Here is a 17,030-nt window from a genome sequence, read left to right on the forward strand (position 1 = left end):
ACACTATCAGAGACAGCATGTCTTTCACAAAACATACAGGGTGATTCAAAAAGAATACCACAACTTTAAAAATGTGTATTTAATGAAAGAAACATTATATAACCTTCTGTTATACATCATTACAAAGAGTATTTAAAAAGTTTTTTTTTCACTCAAAAACAAGTTCAGAGATGTTCAATATGGCCCCCTCCAGACACTCGAGCAATATCAACCCGATACTCCAACTCATTCCACACTCTCTGTAGCATATCAGGCGTAACAGTTTGGATAGCTGCTGTTATTTCTCGTTTCAAATCATCAATGGTGGCTGGGAGAGGTGGCCGAAACACCATATCCTTAACATACCCCCATAAGAAAAAATCGCAGGGGGTAAGATCAGGGCTTCTTGGAGGCCAGTGATGAAGTGCTCTGTCACGGGCTGCCTGGCGGCCGATCCATCGCCTCGGGTAGTTGACGTTCAGGTAGTTACGGACAGATAAGTGCCAATGTGGTGGCGCTCCATCCTGCTGAAATATGAATTGTTGTGCTTCTTGTTCGAGCTGAGGGAACAGCCAATTCTCTAACATCTCCAGATACTGTAGTCCAGTTACAGTAGCACCTTCAAAGAAAAAGGGACCAAAAACTTTATTGGCTGAAATGGCACAGAAAACGTTCACCTTAGGCGAGTCACGTTCATACTGAGTTGTTTCCCGCGGATTCTCAGTGCCTCATATACAGACATTGTGACGGTTGACTTTCCCGTTAGTGTGGAAAGTTGCTTCATCACTAAACACAATCTTTGAAACGAAAGATTCATCTGTTTCCATTTGAGCAAGGATAAAATCACAGAAATCGATTCTTTTAATCTTATCAGCTGCAGACAGTGCTTGAACCAATTTCAGACGATAAGGTTTCATAACTAACCATTTTCGTAGGACTCTCCATACAGTTGATTGTGGAATTTGCAGCTCTCTGCTAGCTCTGCGAGTCGATTTTCCTGGGCTGCGAACAAATGCTTGCTGGATGCGTGCTACATTTTCATCACTCATTCTCGGCCGTCCAGAACTTTTCCCTTTGCACAAACACCCATTCTCTGTAAACTGTTTATACCAACGTTTAATACACCACCTATCAGGATGTTTAACACCATACTTCGTTCGAAATGCACGCTGAACAACTGTCGTCGATTCACTTCTGCCGTACTCAATAACACAAAAAGCTTTCTGTTGAGCAGTCGCCATCTTAGCATCAACTGACGCTGACGCCTAGTCAACAGCGCCTCAAGCGAACAAATGTACAACTAAATGAAACTTTATAGCTCCCTTAATTCGCCGACAGATAGCGCTTAGCTCTGCCTTTTGTCGTTGCAGAGTTTTAAATTCCTGAAGTTGTGGTATTCTTTTTGAATCACCCTGTATATTAGTCTTCAAAGCAGCTGCCCAACCTCTCTGTATCTCCAAACATTTAACGACTCGCACGATCACGTTCGTTTCTCAGAACTGTTCACAGCTTAGCTGCGAGCACAGTTACAAAGAGAAACCTGGAAGCGAGCTGCCAGTTCTCCGACATTCAGTGTTGCAGTACAATAAATGTAGCAGGGTTTGCTAGTTAGCTACCTGTGAAGTGGGTTGCTAAACTTACTAGCAAGAAAATGTTAAGCAAGATACAAGGGGCGAGGCAAAAGTTCACATTTGTATAGCAACGTACTTTCGTAAATCAATACGGGAACGTTGTCCGACGACAAGGTTCCGGTAGCACACGTTCCAACATCAGGCTATGCGGTTTTGCCGTCTCGCCAAAACAGACCACCAATCTGACGGCGCTGCTGGGGTGGGTACGCAACGTAGCGCGACTCCGATTCAGGTATATAAGCACCGACATGTAGGCAAGTTCCGAAACGTGAACTATGGCGACGTCATTAGCAAATGCGTCCAAACAGGACCAACATTCTGTTATTCTTTTCTTGGCTGCCGAAGGACAAACACTGGTAGACATCCACTGGTGTATGGAGAATGTGTTTGCTGCAGCATGTCTCTCGAAAACCATCGCTGTGGAATTGTGCGCCAAGTGATTCTGGTGCCGCCTTACTGCAAACGTCACAACGCAGATGTTGCGCCATCGAGAGTGGGAGTCAGTGGGGCACCCGCCCTGTGGTCCTGGTCCCTCCCCATACGATTACCACGTTTCCGGTCCCTCAAAGAAGGCCTTGATGGGTCTATGATTTCTGTAGGACCAGGATGTACAGCAGGCAGTTACGGAATTTTTCACGCAGCAAACGCGTATATTCAACTTGGTGCACCAGTGGGATGGTTACTTCAGTGCTCAAGACGATTTTGCCTGGTTGACACACCGATTATGGACTGTATGTCCTTGGAACGAAATCTTCTTGATCGCCCTTATACTTTGTACTAATCGATACCATAGACTGGGGGGAAGGGGGGGGGGGGTTACACTAGAAAATGGGTCCGAATGTACACACATAAATTAAGGATAATGCTGATATATGGTGAAACAACGCTCTGGTGGGCGGTTTGCGGGTTTAAATCACCTCGGGGTATGACCATGCGGGGCATTTGACCTCCGGTCGTGGCACAGTGGCGCTGGCAGCAGTCGATATACGCAGAGGTGTGTTGGTGCATGTGAGTGTACGGTGCATATGTTTTCAGACGAGCTAATGGTGGCTGTGTGTTAAGAATAGCTCAAAGAACAGATATTGATGTCGTTATGAGGGGTGACTGGAGGCAGGTCAAACACAGCAGGTCGTAGCACGGACACTCCGTGTGCCACAAAGTGTGATCTCAAGATTGTGGCAACGTAATGATTATAAGAATCCGCCTCGATTGTAAATACAAACCGGATGTTGACCTAGGTTTCGGCGCTGATCGCAATAAACTGCAAACTGCCTAAAGAGGCATGGTCCAACATTAATACAGAAGGCCCAAAAGGGCAAAAGACTCGCATAAAATGTAAAATGACCGGTACGTGTGTACCATGTCAATAGCTGTACTTGGTTCGAACGTCAGGAGCGTACTTCCTCACCCCAGCCAACGTTCAGTGGGCCGCGGGCTCTCAGGTAAACTGACGCGCTGCAATGTTTTCTAAAAGTTCTCATTATGGCAACGATTCCAGCAGACAGGAAACGTGTCCAGGCACTACGGTACGGGACGTCCACAGTGTACAACACCACAAGAAGACCGATATCTCACCATCAGTGCCCGCAGAGGGCCACCGAATATTGCAGGTAGCCTCGCTCGGGACCTTACCGCAGCCATTGGAACAGTTGTCTCCAGACACACAGTCTACAGACGGCTGAACAGACATGGTTTATTCACCCGGAGACCTGCAAGGTGCATTCCACTGACCCCTGGTCACAGGAGAGCCTGTAAAGCCTGGTGTCAAGAACACAGTACATGGTCATTGGAACAGTGGTCCCAGGTTATGTTCACGGATGAGTCCAGGTATAGTCAGAACAGTGATTCTCGCCGGGTTTTCATCTGGCGTGAACCAGGAACCAGATACCAACCCCTTAATGTCCTTGAAAGGGACCTGTATGGATGTCATGGTTTAGTGGGGGATTATGATTGGTGCATGTACACCCCTGCATGTCTTTGACAGGTCAGGTCAGGTGTATCGGGACGTCATTTTGCACCAGTATGTCCGACTTTTCAGGGGTGCAGTGGGTCCCACCTTCCTCCTGATGGGTGATAACGTACGGCCCCACCAAGCTGCCATCGTGGAGGAGTACCTTGAAACAGAAGATATCAGGCGAATGGTGTGGCCTGCCTGTTCTCCAGACCTAAACCCCATCGAGCACGTCTGGGATGCTCTCGGTCGACGTATTGTTGCACGTCTTCAAACCCCTACGACACTTCAGGAGCTCCGACAGGCACTGGTGCAAGAAAGGGAGGCTATGCCCTAGCAGCTGCTCGACCACCTGATCGAGAGTATGCAAACCCGTTGTACGGCCTGTGTACGTGTGTATGGTGACACGTCCCATATTGATGTCGGGGTACATGCGCAGGAAACAGTGGCGTTTTGTAGCACATGTGTTCGGGACGGTTTTCTCAACTTATCACCAATACCGTGGCCTTACAGATCTGTGTCGTGTGTGTTGTGCCTATGCTATTAGTGCCAGTTTTGTGTAGTGCCACGTTGTGTGGCACCACATTCTGCAATCATCCTTAATTTATGAGCATGAGTGTAGTTGGTGAAGTAGTCTGAAATAGTGTACCGTGGTTGCAGGGGAACTTCTTTTTGCTTTGGGGGAGGAATACAACTTAAGAACAGGGATTTAATGCCGACAATGGACCCGACAGCATAGAGGGGTGCAGGTCGTGTAAGAGAAAGGAGTAAACGTTTAAAAGCAAAATGCGTCGTTAAAAGTGGGATAATAAAAACGGTTATACTCTTATTTTTGTATAATATTAACCAGTTGCACGACTTTTCATATAAGATCCGCTGTAATTGCCGTGTAGGAGTTTCGAAGCTAGATGACACACGACACAGCCCAATATCGGAAAATAAAAAAACAATACTTAGACCGAGTATCGAATTCGAGCACTGTAACACAATGGACTAACTTAGCAGCACGACCTAAGAGTATTGAAACAGGATGTTTATTGTACCCGTGATCAGTGTTGCCAAACTGCCTTTGTAGACGTATATTTTCTGCAGAAAATATGCATTGGTCGAAATTTTATCAGAGACATGTCTGTACTGTTGATATGCAAGGAATCGCCTGTGGCGTCCGAATATTTTTATAATTTTTTATCAATCTGATCAGCATGTCAAGCAACAGGTTGGTGAGACAACTAAAGTCCTCTTGTAGAAGACATCAGTGGAGATTTACCTTTGTGACAATATAACAGCTTCCGCGTCACTGAGCATTGCTTCTTTAACTACTTCCCCGTCGCTGAAAGGTTTTTTTAAATGTTGTTTCTCGCTATAAGATAACAAACTGTTGAAATGTCATTATCAGGTAACTATTTCGCTGAGCTGGCTTTGTAAGTAAACTTTGCTGCAATATTAATTTAGATTTTAAGTCTGAAACTCTATGTTTTCGTAATTGGGTTTAAACACGAAAGTCATTTGATTTGATCCAGGAAAATATGCAACAAGAAATAAACACAGTGAAGAAGATTGCAGTTGCCAATGGTTACAATGCTTCCATGGTTGACACAACCTTAGACAAAGTGAAGAGAAACCCAGGTACAAACTGCACCACAGAAGAAAAAGAGAAAAACAAACATATGTCTGGCATTCCATACATAGGCAATGTATCTCAGAAGATTGCAAATATTTTCAAAAATCACAGAGTAAAAATTGGGTTTTCTACATCCAATAAACTACACCAAAAACGAATACATGATATAAAGTGTAATCATGATCCATATTCAGACTCTGGAATATACAAGATAACGTGCCAGGAATGCTCCAAGTTCTACGTAGGACAAACGGGCCGAAATATCAACACCAGATACACAGAGCACATTAGAGCATACACACACAACAAACACACTACATCAGCAATAGCAACACACATACATAATACAGGACATCCATTTGGAAAAATAGAGCAAAATGTCAAAGTACTCCACCGACTAAATAAAGGACATAAAATGGATTTGCCTGAAGAACTGGAGATATATTCACATTACAGAAAATATGAAGATAAAATATTAAATGAAAAACTTGAAAGTGAATCAGTGAATTTCTTCAGATGTTTCGATAATATACTTAAATAAAAATAGTAAAACATATAAATAAGCACAATTGTAAAATCAATATAAATAATTCATGAGCCAAACTGTTAAGATAAATAACCTCTGTACAAAAGCATATCATAATCTGTGGAAGACCTATAATGTTATCTCTGTGAACTACCTGTAAGAAGATCTTTGTAACTGTTTTGTTTATACAAGATATTTTCGATGTGTAAAGTGTACAAGTTGTGTGTGATGTTAAGTGTGTGTGAGACTCTACACAAATGGACCATTAGAAAACTGTAAGTACAAATTGTTCTCAAACTTTAGCCACTAACTTCACAGAAAGAATTGATACCCAACTAAAAATCGCGTTTCTTATATATTACAGTAAAAGCCAATAAAATGAAGCAGACTCACACACTGACAACATCAAAAGAAATGGCTTAACACACATCAAAGAAACGCACTTGAAAATGAGAATTATTTCTCGAAACGCGTCGTGCGAATAGTAAAATAAAAAAATCGTGACTGGTAGCAGAAGATTTATTATTTATGAACAAACCTATTATTACGAAAGTCATTATTAAAGTTTGCGTGACTTGTCAAGAAATTACCTTCTGCATTAGTTTTTTGCGAACAGTCGCACTACTGCTGCACAATAAACACATGGTGTTCACCTCTGAACACAACGAACGAATTCGACAAAACAATATTGCTCCCCCAGTCACTGTTAAAAGTGTAAGTCGTTTGTCGTTCAACCACATTTTATTAAGAAAAGTCAATTACACACGAGACGCATAACTGAATGTACACTCACAAGTTCTCAAGTTATACTAGATAGCGCCAAAAACATCGCACAGGAAGAAGCTATCGGTGCAAACAACCATGTTCAAAGCGAAGTTATTGTTTACATCAAAGCTTTGTTGAAATTAAAGTGACACTACTTCCATTTCCCAGCAACTGAGGACTAATACTTGTTCAGAGAAATAATGTGTACAAAAAACAGTTTTGTTCTAACATTTGATTTAATATTAGTAATCGTCGGAATAGAAATTCGCCTAAGGACTTATACACGACCTCCGTAATGGTTTCCAAGGAATCCTCGAAACCAACACGTTCGTGAAGATAATCTGAGACTTTTCTCTGTCATCGCTTCCACGCCAGTCGTCTACGGGCAAACAGCGAGCACGCGAGCAGTCTTCACGACAATAGTTCAGCGTGCTATTGTTTTAGTGGCGCCTGGGCCTTTTCGCTGGTGTTTGTACTTGGCAGTCACAGATCCGCGTGCGAGGAAGGTTTGCATTTCCTTAGCCGTGCGTCTTAAATCCTGTTCTGTGACTACCGTGGTGAAATACCTTCCATGTTCTCAAGCACGGAACATTCCATAAGGCAAGTCACTAACACACGATGGTAATTCAACAAGTAATGCCCCACATTTTTTAAAAAAAGCCATTAATATACATAGACAAACGTCCTGGTTGGTGCTTCACATTTCATGGTCGTCGTGTGCGCCGGTGAAGTTTCGAACCGCTCTGGCAGATGGCAGAGCCGTAGTACAGCGTCAAAATGGCGTCTATATACGACTCACGTTACAAGCAGCGTGCTATTATCGAAGCTGTGCAGAAAAAGAAACCACGGTGAACATCCATAAACGTTTGTGTGCAGCGTATGGCGATGCTGCAGTTGATAGGAGTGCAGCTGGGCGATGGGTAAATAAAGTTACAGCCTCAGGAAATGCAGAAACAGAGGTCCATGATCAGCCACGCTCGGGACGTCCTGTCACAGCCACTGCTCCAGGCATGCTGCTAAATCGTGCGTATGCCATTATTCGTGCCGACCTTCGCATCACAACTCGACAACTGGCTCTACAGTTGCCGGTCAGCATTGGAAATGCGTCTGCAATGATCGAGGCTCTCGGATATTCAAAGAGCTGTTCACGATGGGTTCCGCGAATGCTCACAACGGACCGCAAGATTCAAAGAACGGCCATTTCATCTGAATTGTTGGAGAGTTTTGAGACCGATGGAGAGGCCTTTCTGTCACACTTTGCAGATGACGAGAGTGTCAGTCATGCAGCGAATACATGGCTACACCTACAGGACAAGAGCTTTTACCAGCAGGGAAAACATGCTCTCCGCGTACGGCCATAGAACGTGGTGGAGACTATGTAGAAAAATAGGACATGGACAAGACGTTTTGATGTATATTGTCACCAAATTCTGACTCTTAGCAACAAATATGTTCTGAGAAAAAAAATGTGGAGCATTGCTTATTGAGTGACCCTTGTATGTAAAGCAGTCTCCTACTCGATTGTTTATTTGAACACCACAGCGCTATATCCATTGTCAAAAAGGAGGTGGTACGATGCTGCTATCTTCTGATTTTGAATTTTGAACTGATGTACACCGCGAGTTACAGGTCAGTGGCGAGGGGGGGGGGGGGGCAATCTACATTTTTAACATCGACTCCTAGCCACGATCGACGTTTCTCACATTAACATATAACACGCGCAGAGGTGAAAGAGGCGGTGACAGAAAAATACTTGGCTCGATGTAGAATTGAACCTGAAACTTGTTGATCAGCAGTCCGAATCAGGCCACGTTTACACACATGTATATAATGGTGAAGCACCCGCTAGTCCAGGCGGAGATTCGAGTCCTCCCCCGGGCATGGGAGTGTGTGTGTTTGTGCTCAGAATAATTTAGGTTAAGTAGTGTGTAAGCTTAGAGACTGAAGTCCCATAACATTCCGTACATATTTGAACATTTTTGTGAAGCACCCAGGAGACACGGTGGGATATCAGTGTAATTTCGTATGACACATACCATCAGCGGTATGTATGTGATTGGAGTTGCAATACTCTGTGACTAGTTAAACGGTAACCAAATTACATTAATGTTGTTCACGTTCATTGTTGTTACTAGGCCTGATAGGACACGTAAGGGGCCGTGAACAGCGTCAGGTGTGGAATGATCCTGTGAAGGACACAGAGACACCGTGTGTTCTGCACCTGACGGATGAGCCGTGGCAGCTTTCCCGTAGTGTGTCGATATCACTATTCTTATGATCTTTGACTAACATGTTGCCGTTGAAGCGCAGCGCCCTCTGGTGTGGCGGCTCCGGGCGTGCTGGCCGGTTTCGTGGACAGTATGAGCTGAGGAACGAAGCTGTAACGAGCTTTCTGTGGGGCCTCTTCGCCGTGATGTTTGCTATTGGCAGGCCACCAATATTGGAGTCATGTTACCTATTGTAAGTTATTGAGTACCGACGTAGCTTGCGCTGTGGTTTATCAGAAGGACACAGAGCTGTCCGGACAGTGTTCACTGTCATTTTTATCTGCATTCCTTCTGCTTGCTTTTGAAAATAAAGTCCTCTGGAAGGTATTTGGACCAATCTATGAGGGAGGAGAATGGCGACGAAGAAAGAACAGGGAGCTATACGATGAACCAGATGTAGTTGCAGAAGACAAGAAGACTAAGATGGGCCGGCCACGTATATAGAAGAGAGCAGGGATCTTTACTGACAAGGGGAGGCCGCCAATTGTGAAATTCAGATTCGATTCATATTGCGCATAATAAAAGCTCATGGCCAGAGGTGTAATGTGGCAAAGCACCAAGATGCACTTCTCAGCCGTTGTCGAGAAAATCGACAGTTAAAAGAAACCGTTGCGGTGAAATACTCTCTACGATTAATGATTTTTCTACAGCGTCATAGCGCAGCGGTAAGCGCTGGGGTTCGTAATCCGAAGGTCGCCGGATCGAATCTCGAGCCATGCAATATTTTTTTTATTATTAGTTTTTTGCAATTCAAATACATATATATATATATATATATATATTAATGAATTGCTTATGCATGTTGGTGAAGGCGGATCGCTCTCCAATTGTACCGCCTCCATTTTTCGGTTTGTTTAACAGGGTGTACCAAAGCTGTCCCGTCCGCACTGATTTTCGACGATGTTATAAGTTGCGCTAGGGACCGCATCTTTCGAAGTTAGCAGGCAACTACGCTGTTATGGGGCGGCTCGTTTCGGCCCATTCAACATCTGTCCCTCAAGTGTAACGAGGGAGTAACGGAGTTTATATTTCATACCTGCCACAGCAAGTTTGTGTTCGTGGGGTCTCTATTCTAATTCGAACGTTTGACTTACGCTATACGTATTCGTTTCTACGTCTTCCGTTAACTATACGTGGTTAACATTATGAAGACAATTAATAACATTTGTGAAATACAACTTTGTTTGCGGAAAACATAATGATATTCGAAGTCGCCAGTTTTTCCACGACAAACGACTTTCAACAACTTATTATATGCATAATTGTTGCAACTGATTGCCGGGAATTATATATATATATATATATGAATTACAAAAAACAAATACTAAAAAGAAAGTTGCATGGAGCGAGACTCGATCCGGCGACCTTCGGATTACTAACCCGAGCGCTTACCGCTGCACCACCACGCTGTAGAAAATTACTAATCGTAGAGAGTATTTCACCGCAACGGTTTCTTTTAACTGTCGATTTTCTCGACAACGGCTGAGAAGTGCATCTTGGTGCTTTGCCACATTACACCTCTGGCCATGAGCTTTTATTATGCGCAGTATGAATCGAATCTGAATTTCACAATTGGCGGCCTCCCCTTGTGAGAGAAGTCTCGGAGAATAAACCGGAAGGACGAAGACCTCCATGCAGGCCGAAAATTAGATGGAGAGACCAGGTTGCCAAGGATGTCCAGGTACTGGGAGCAAGGAGGGAAGATACCGACGACAGAATAATGTGGAAGAGGCTACCTGACGAGGACAAAAACCGACTGCAGTTTGTGGGACTAGGAGAGTAACTAAGTAAGTAAGTATTTCATCTGTTTGTTGGATACGGACACCCATGTCCCCATAGTATTCGAAGGGTATTCAGATTCCAGGATCTGGAAGACATTTCAGCGTGCTTCATTCGCTGATAACTTATCATAAGCCGGCCGCGGTGACCGACCGTTTCTAGGCGCTTCAGTCCGGAACCGCGAGACTGCTACGGTCGCAGGTTCGAGTCCTGCCTCGGGCATGGATGTGTGTGATGTCCTTCGGTTAGTTACGTTTAAGTAGTTCTAAGTTCTAGGGGACTGATGACCTCAGATGTCAAGTCCCATAGTGTACAGAGCCATTTGAACCTTTGAACTTACCATAACTTGTTTTAAGTGTTAATCTTACGTATCCGCGGTGCTTGTGAAGCTTTAGCCAGTGTACAGCGCCTTATTCCAGAAGAAAGCTTATTGGAAGGTTGGCGGCGTGCACTGGTGTATGCGGTAGCTGTTCTTGCCCACTTCCCATTAATTCTTCTGATTTTTAAAGTAAATGATTGGTCGTGTAGTTTCCAACTGGAGCCGGAGGCACAGTGAAACGTTTAGTATTATCAATTACCACGGATGTTTAATTGAGCATGTCAGAATGTTTCTCGGGTTTGTTACTTTACTGGCCTATTTATAATTTTCTTTTGTTGTTCTGGTTTCCTTGAGGATAATGCTAACGGTCTGTGCTGTCTAAGAGATTTCATACTGCGTCTGTTATATTTACGTGGCTCAGACAAATTTTTGTCTGTTCCAGGACGCATTTGTTCTCTCCGAATCGATATGGACTAATATACGTTCGGACGAGCTTTGAATGTCATGCGAGTGTACTTGTGGTTGCTTTAATTGTTTGCTAAAAAAATAAAAATAAAAATGAAATAAAATAAAAATGAAAAACTCTGATATTACTATTTTATTGCTGAAATTATTTTTTAAGTATTTGTAGCTGGTTTATTAAACCTTTTGGTTTTCATCGTTTACGGTAAAAGCCCATATTATTTAAATCTGCCCTAAGAGTTATTTATTTGATGCACGGCTGTGTGTTGGAATTCTAATTAAAATTATTTGTGCTGCAGGGAACTGCCGTTAGTAATCTTAAGTACTTCATCGCTGGTACGTTTTACCCACTTACTCACGGCCCGTCAGCTTGTTTAGCCGGGTGTTTACGTCATTTGGAGCGCATACATTCGCCAGCTCTCGCCGCTGTCTGTCTTTCGCGCTGTTTCCCCCAACCGCAGCCGCACTATTTAATGTTCCTGTTCAAGTTAAGTTTGTACTTAGAATAATTCTGAATTTGTATCTGTTAGATTGTGGCCGTCACGTTAAATAAATTTTGATGTGCGCTGGGGTCCTAACATGTGCCTTAATCTGTTGTAAGTTAATTATTCTTGTGTCATTGGAAAATGTGTTTCAGCTGCAATTGATTTGTGTTTCTTTGCTCAAAATTAGATTATGTAATCAGATGTCTCCGGACACCTGGCTGAAAATTACTTACAAGTTCGTAGCGCTCTCCATCGGTAATGCTGGAAATGGCACCCCATTCTTCACGGAATGCTGTACCGAGGAGAGGTATCGATGTCGGGCGGTAAGGTCTGGCACGAAATCGGAGTTCCAAAACATCCCAAAAGTGTTCTATAGGATTCAGGTCAGGACTCTCTGCAGGCTAGTCCATTACAGGGATGTTATTGTCGTGTAATCACTCCGCCACAGGTCGTGCATTATGAACAGGTGCTCAATCGAGTTGAAAGATGCAATCGCCATCCCCGAAATACTCTTCAGCAGTGGGAAGCAAGAAGGTGCTTAAAACATCAATGTAGGCCTGTGCTGTGATAGTCCCATGCAAAACAACAAGGTGTGCAAGCCCCCTCCATGAAAAACACGACCACACTATAACACCACCACCTCCGAATTTTACTGTTGGCACTACACACGCTGGCAGATGACGTTCACCGGACATCAGCCATACCCACACCTTGCCATCGGATCGCCACATTGTGTACCGTGATTCGTCACTCCACACAACGTTTTTCCACTGTTCAATCGTCCAATGTTTAGGCTCCTTACACCAAGCGAGGCGTCGTTTGGCATTTATCGGCGCGATATGTGGCTTATGAGCAGCCGTCGACGATTAAATCCAAGTTTTCTCATCTCCCGCCTATCTGTCATGGTACTTCCAGTGGATCCTGATGCAGTTTGGATTTCCTGTGTGATGCTCTGGATAGAGGTCTGCCTATTACACATTACGACCCTCTTCATCTGTCGGCGGTCTCTGTCAGTCAACAGACGAGGTCGGCCTGTACACTTTCGTGCTGTACGTAGTCCTTCATGTTTCCACTTCACTACCACAACGGAAACAGTGGACCTAGGGATGTTTAGGAGTGTGGAAATCTCGCGTACAGACGTATGACACAAGTCACATCCAATCACGTGACCACGTTCGAAGTCTGTGAGTTCGGTGGAGGGCCCCATTCTGGTCTCTCTCGATGTCTAATGATTACTGAGGTCGCTGATATGGAGTACCTGGCAGTAGGTACCTAATGCACCTAATACGAAAAACTTATGTTTTTGGGGGTGTCCATGCCGGCCGGAGTGGCCGTGCGGTTAAAGGCGCTACAGTCTGGAACAGCACGACCGCTACGGTCGCAGGTTCGAATCCTGTCTCGGGCATGGATGTGTGTGATGTCCTTAGGTTAGTTAGGTTTAAGTAGTTCTAAGTTCTAGGGGACTTATGACCACAGCAGTTGAGTCCCATAGTGCTCAGAGCCATTTGAACCATTTGGGGGTGTCCAGATACTTTTGATCACGTAGTATGTCTTTCGTAGACACAGGTGTTAAATTGTTTTCTCAGTGTTTACAAGCGATGCTGTAAGTACCGCAGAAATTATTTTAGTGGCGAAAGATTACGATTTCCTTACGGATGTCGGTGAACTCGCATGGAGGGGGTGCAAATTTCTCAAGCAGAAGTGTTTAAATATCTCATCCTGGCCATTTGGCGCGAGTGGAACTTTTACTGCAAAGATCAGGCGCCTAGTGGAAAAAGGCCGTAGTGATCCCTGGTGAAACATTAGGCCTACTCCGTTTTCCAGACTAACTTCCAAATAAGCAAAAAGTCCACGTGTGCACAGAATAACCGTAAGTTTTCTTACCAGCCCCGATTGTGTGCTTCTGCCCTTTCAGCAAATATATTGACATTTGTGTATGACATTCTATCAAATGTCTATAAAATGTGACATATGGTACTAAGTCACTCACTGTTTAATTATGTGGATACTATTTCACTGTATTTGTTTATCATTTGCGTATATTTTTGATCCATGCTATACGTATATTGTCAGAGTATAAACAGCTTGCAACGCTCCCTATTCTGTACTTGTAAAAAATTATTTTGTAAAGCATTGTATCTTCACCCAAAGCGATGTGGAAGAATGTGATACCTAGCATAATGATGGCATAGCACATACGCACAGCGTTGTGTAACTGCGAATGGGTGTGAAATGAAGTGCATCTAAGTACTGTGTATTTGCGTGTATAGCGCGAAGAATGTAAACTATCAGAATTAGTCATGGATACCATGGGGCAGTACAATGTAGATATCGTAAAACATAACATTTTCGTTTCGTGATGTTTTCGTTGCCGGCAAATAAATTTCATTAATGTTCGCTAGCACCGTGCCCAAAGCGTCTGGTTGGACATGGTCTATATGATGTCCCCGTGAAAGGATCCCGTGTGACCTCCTTGCCTAGGGACGCCAGATGCAAGTTGATGTCGTCAAGCCCTGAATGAAAATTGCGCAACGAATAAGTGGGGAGGGGAGCTTGAGAGCGCTACCTAGAGAGCGTGCCCTTTCTGTACGATACTAGGCAAGGGGCTGGAGGGCTCACACGCTGATGTGTGGGTCCCTGCAATCTATATCTTTTATTTTAAATGAATTCCTTTAACTTGACTTGTTTGTGATTTTTAAGGTATGTTAAATATTGATGACAATTGGTTACCTATTTATTTTAAACATTATCACTCGACTTTACAGCGATTGCAGCAATTGTTCCAGTTTACAGATATTACAATTTCACAACTTATAGCTCGGGTATGTTATATACTAATCTGCATGCACATTTCTACGGGCAAGACGGAATTGCGTTGGCCAAATGTATATCACCAAAGTCTCCCAATATTTTACATGGGACATTCACTATGTGAGGAGGATAACGGGCAAACTGGGGACCAGATACTTTAACACAGGGGGTCAAATTTCCGGAATTAAGCGAGCACATTCATTACCTTACACAATCCGAAGCTGGAAATAAAAGAATTAGTACAAATATTCAAATATCTCTCTTCCATGCGTGAACATTGAGACAGACGCACAGAGGGCACGTCTGCTCACTTACCCTCTTCTGTCACACTCCCTCTACGAATATGGCGGGCACCCGGAGGTCTTCCTGGGCCCCAGTGGAGGGGATGGTCGAACCACTTGGCCATGACCAACCTCTTCACCCCAAATCTTGTGACACTGGAACGTCTTTGACTTTTACCTGCCTGTGATGTCTCTCTGATCCCCTACCCAGGAGTGACGTTGGCACTACTATACTACAGAACTAATAATACACGACACATATAAATACGTATTATGAAACTTACTGGCAGATTAAAACTGTGTGCCCGACCGAGACTCGAACTCGGGACCTTTGCCTTTCGCGGGCAAGTGCTCTACCAACTGAGCTACCGAAGCACGACTCACGCCCGGTACTCACAGCTTTACTTCCGCCAGTACCTCGTCTCCTACCTTCCAAACTTTACAGAAGCTTCTGTAAAGTTTGGAATGTAGGAGACGAGGTACTGGCGGAAGTAAAGCTGTGAGTACCGGGCGTGAGTCGTGCTTCGTTAGCTCAGTTGGTAGAGGACTTGCCCGCGAAAGGCAAAGGTCCCGAGTTCGAGTCTCGGTCGGGCACACAGTTTTAATCTGCCAGTAAGTTTCATATCAGCGCACACTCCGCTGCAGAGTGAAAATCTCATTCTGGACGTATTATGAAGCCAGACACAATTCTTTCCACCCGTCCACATGGGTTCTCGTGCACCCGCGGCCGGCCGCGTTGTGCAATAAAATTGGCGGCAGAGCCGCCTCTGTTTGTATTTCTCGGTCCGAGCGAGCAGCGAAACCTGCTGCTTATAGAGCGGAAACTACAGTACCGTTTCACCCGTAACGGGTTTGGTTGGTTGTTCGAGGGAAGAGACCAAACTGCGAAGACCTCGGTCTCATCGGATTAGGGAAGGACGGGAAAGGAAGTCGGCCGTGCCCTTTCAAAGGAACCATCCTGGCATTTGCCTGGTGCGATTTAGGGAAATCACGGGAAACCTAAATCAGGATGGGCGGACGCGGGACTGAACCGCCGTCCTCCCGAATGCGAATCCAGTGTGCTAACCACTGCGCCACCCCGCTCGGTCCCCGTAACGCCTTCATCTGATAATGAGCCCGCAGTAGCTTGAAAAATAGCTCATGGTACAGAAAATAAATCGCATCAAAATTCAGATAAGCTGCTGGTTGCGTAACGTCACATAGTTTATACAGCGGTTCTGGAAGTATTTTGTAATGGAGGACATGCAATTTGCACAGTTCACGCAAAAGTCCTTTCGCAGTCAAGGTCATACAGTTTATGCACCACATACAACAGTATGTTGATGCGAAGGTGTACATTTTTGCAGCACTTCCGAATGAGTTTCAGGATGTGTTTTAATGATCTAAAAGAATTCTGTCCTTCGCAACCAGTCCTTCAGTGTATCTGACAAAAAATCGTCCCAAACCTTAGTGATCGATCTGCCCTTTTGTAGGTATTCTTTGAGTACCACATCACGCGATTTCTACGTGGTAGGAGCTACGGCTTTTCGTACAGATGGAACTTTATTTGCTCTCCTTCATGCACTTTTACATATTGCTACAGAATGTTTCGATTTTTCTTTCGCCTGTGGTGTGAAATGGTCACGAATCGTTGACAGAATTAACTGGAATAATGCTTAAAGGAATGTAGAAAATTTTGTACAATATTCATTCGAATGCGTTTTTAATCGATGCTTATTAGAAGTGGGCATCCCACGACCGGAAACGCATAGTCATATCCAGAATTTCTTACAACTTTTGGTAGACATGGCAAGTGACTTCAAACACCATCGATTGTCGCTCTATAACTATGGAAATTTGAATATATGAAATAATCTCCTGTGAAATGCTCGTTCTGAAACGTCTTGAGGCTCAACATTTGCAAAGGAAGCTCGATCATGTTTACATGCAGCATCTCATCCACTGTTTTCAGGTTTCAAGTACGAAGACTGGTTCAAAAATGGCTCTGAGCACTATGGGACTTAACAGCTATGGTCATCAGTCCCCTAGAACTTAGAACTGCTTAAACCTAACTAACCTAAGGACAGCACACAACACCCATCCATCACGAGGCAGAGAAAATCCCTGACCCCGCCGGGAATCGAACCCGGGAACCCCGGCGTGGGAAGCGAGAA

The sequence above is a fragment of the Schistocerca serialis genome, chromosome 8 (assembly GCF_023864345.2).
Source record: "Schistocerca serialis cubense isolate TAMUIC-IGC-003099 chromosome 8, iqSchSeri2.2, whole genome shotgun sequence".
Lineage (NCBI taxonomy): Eukaryota > Metazoa > Arthropoda > Insecta > Orthoptera > Acrididae > Schistocerca > Schistocerca serialis.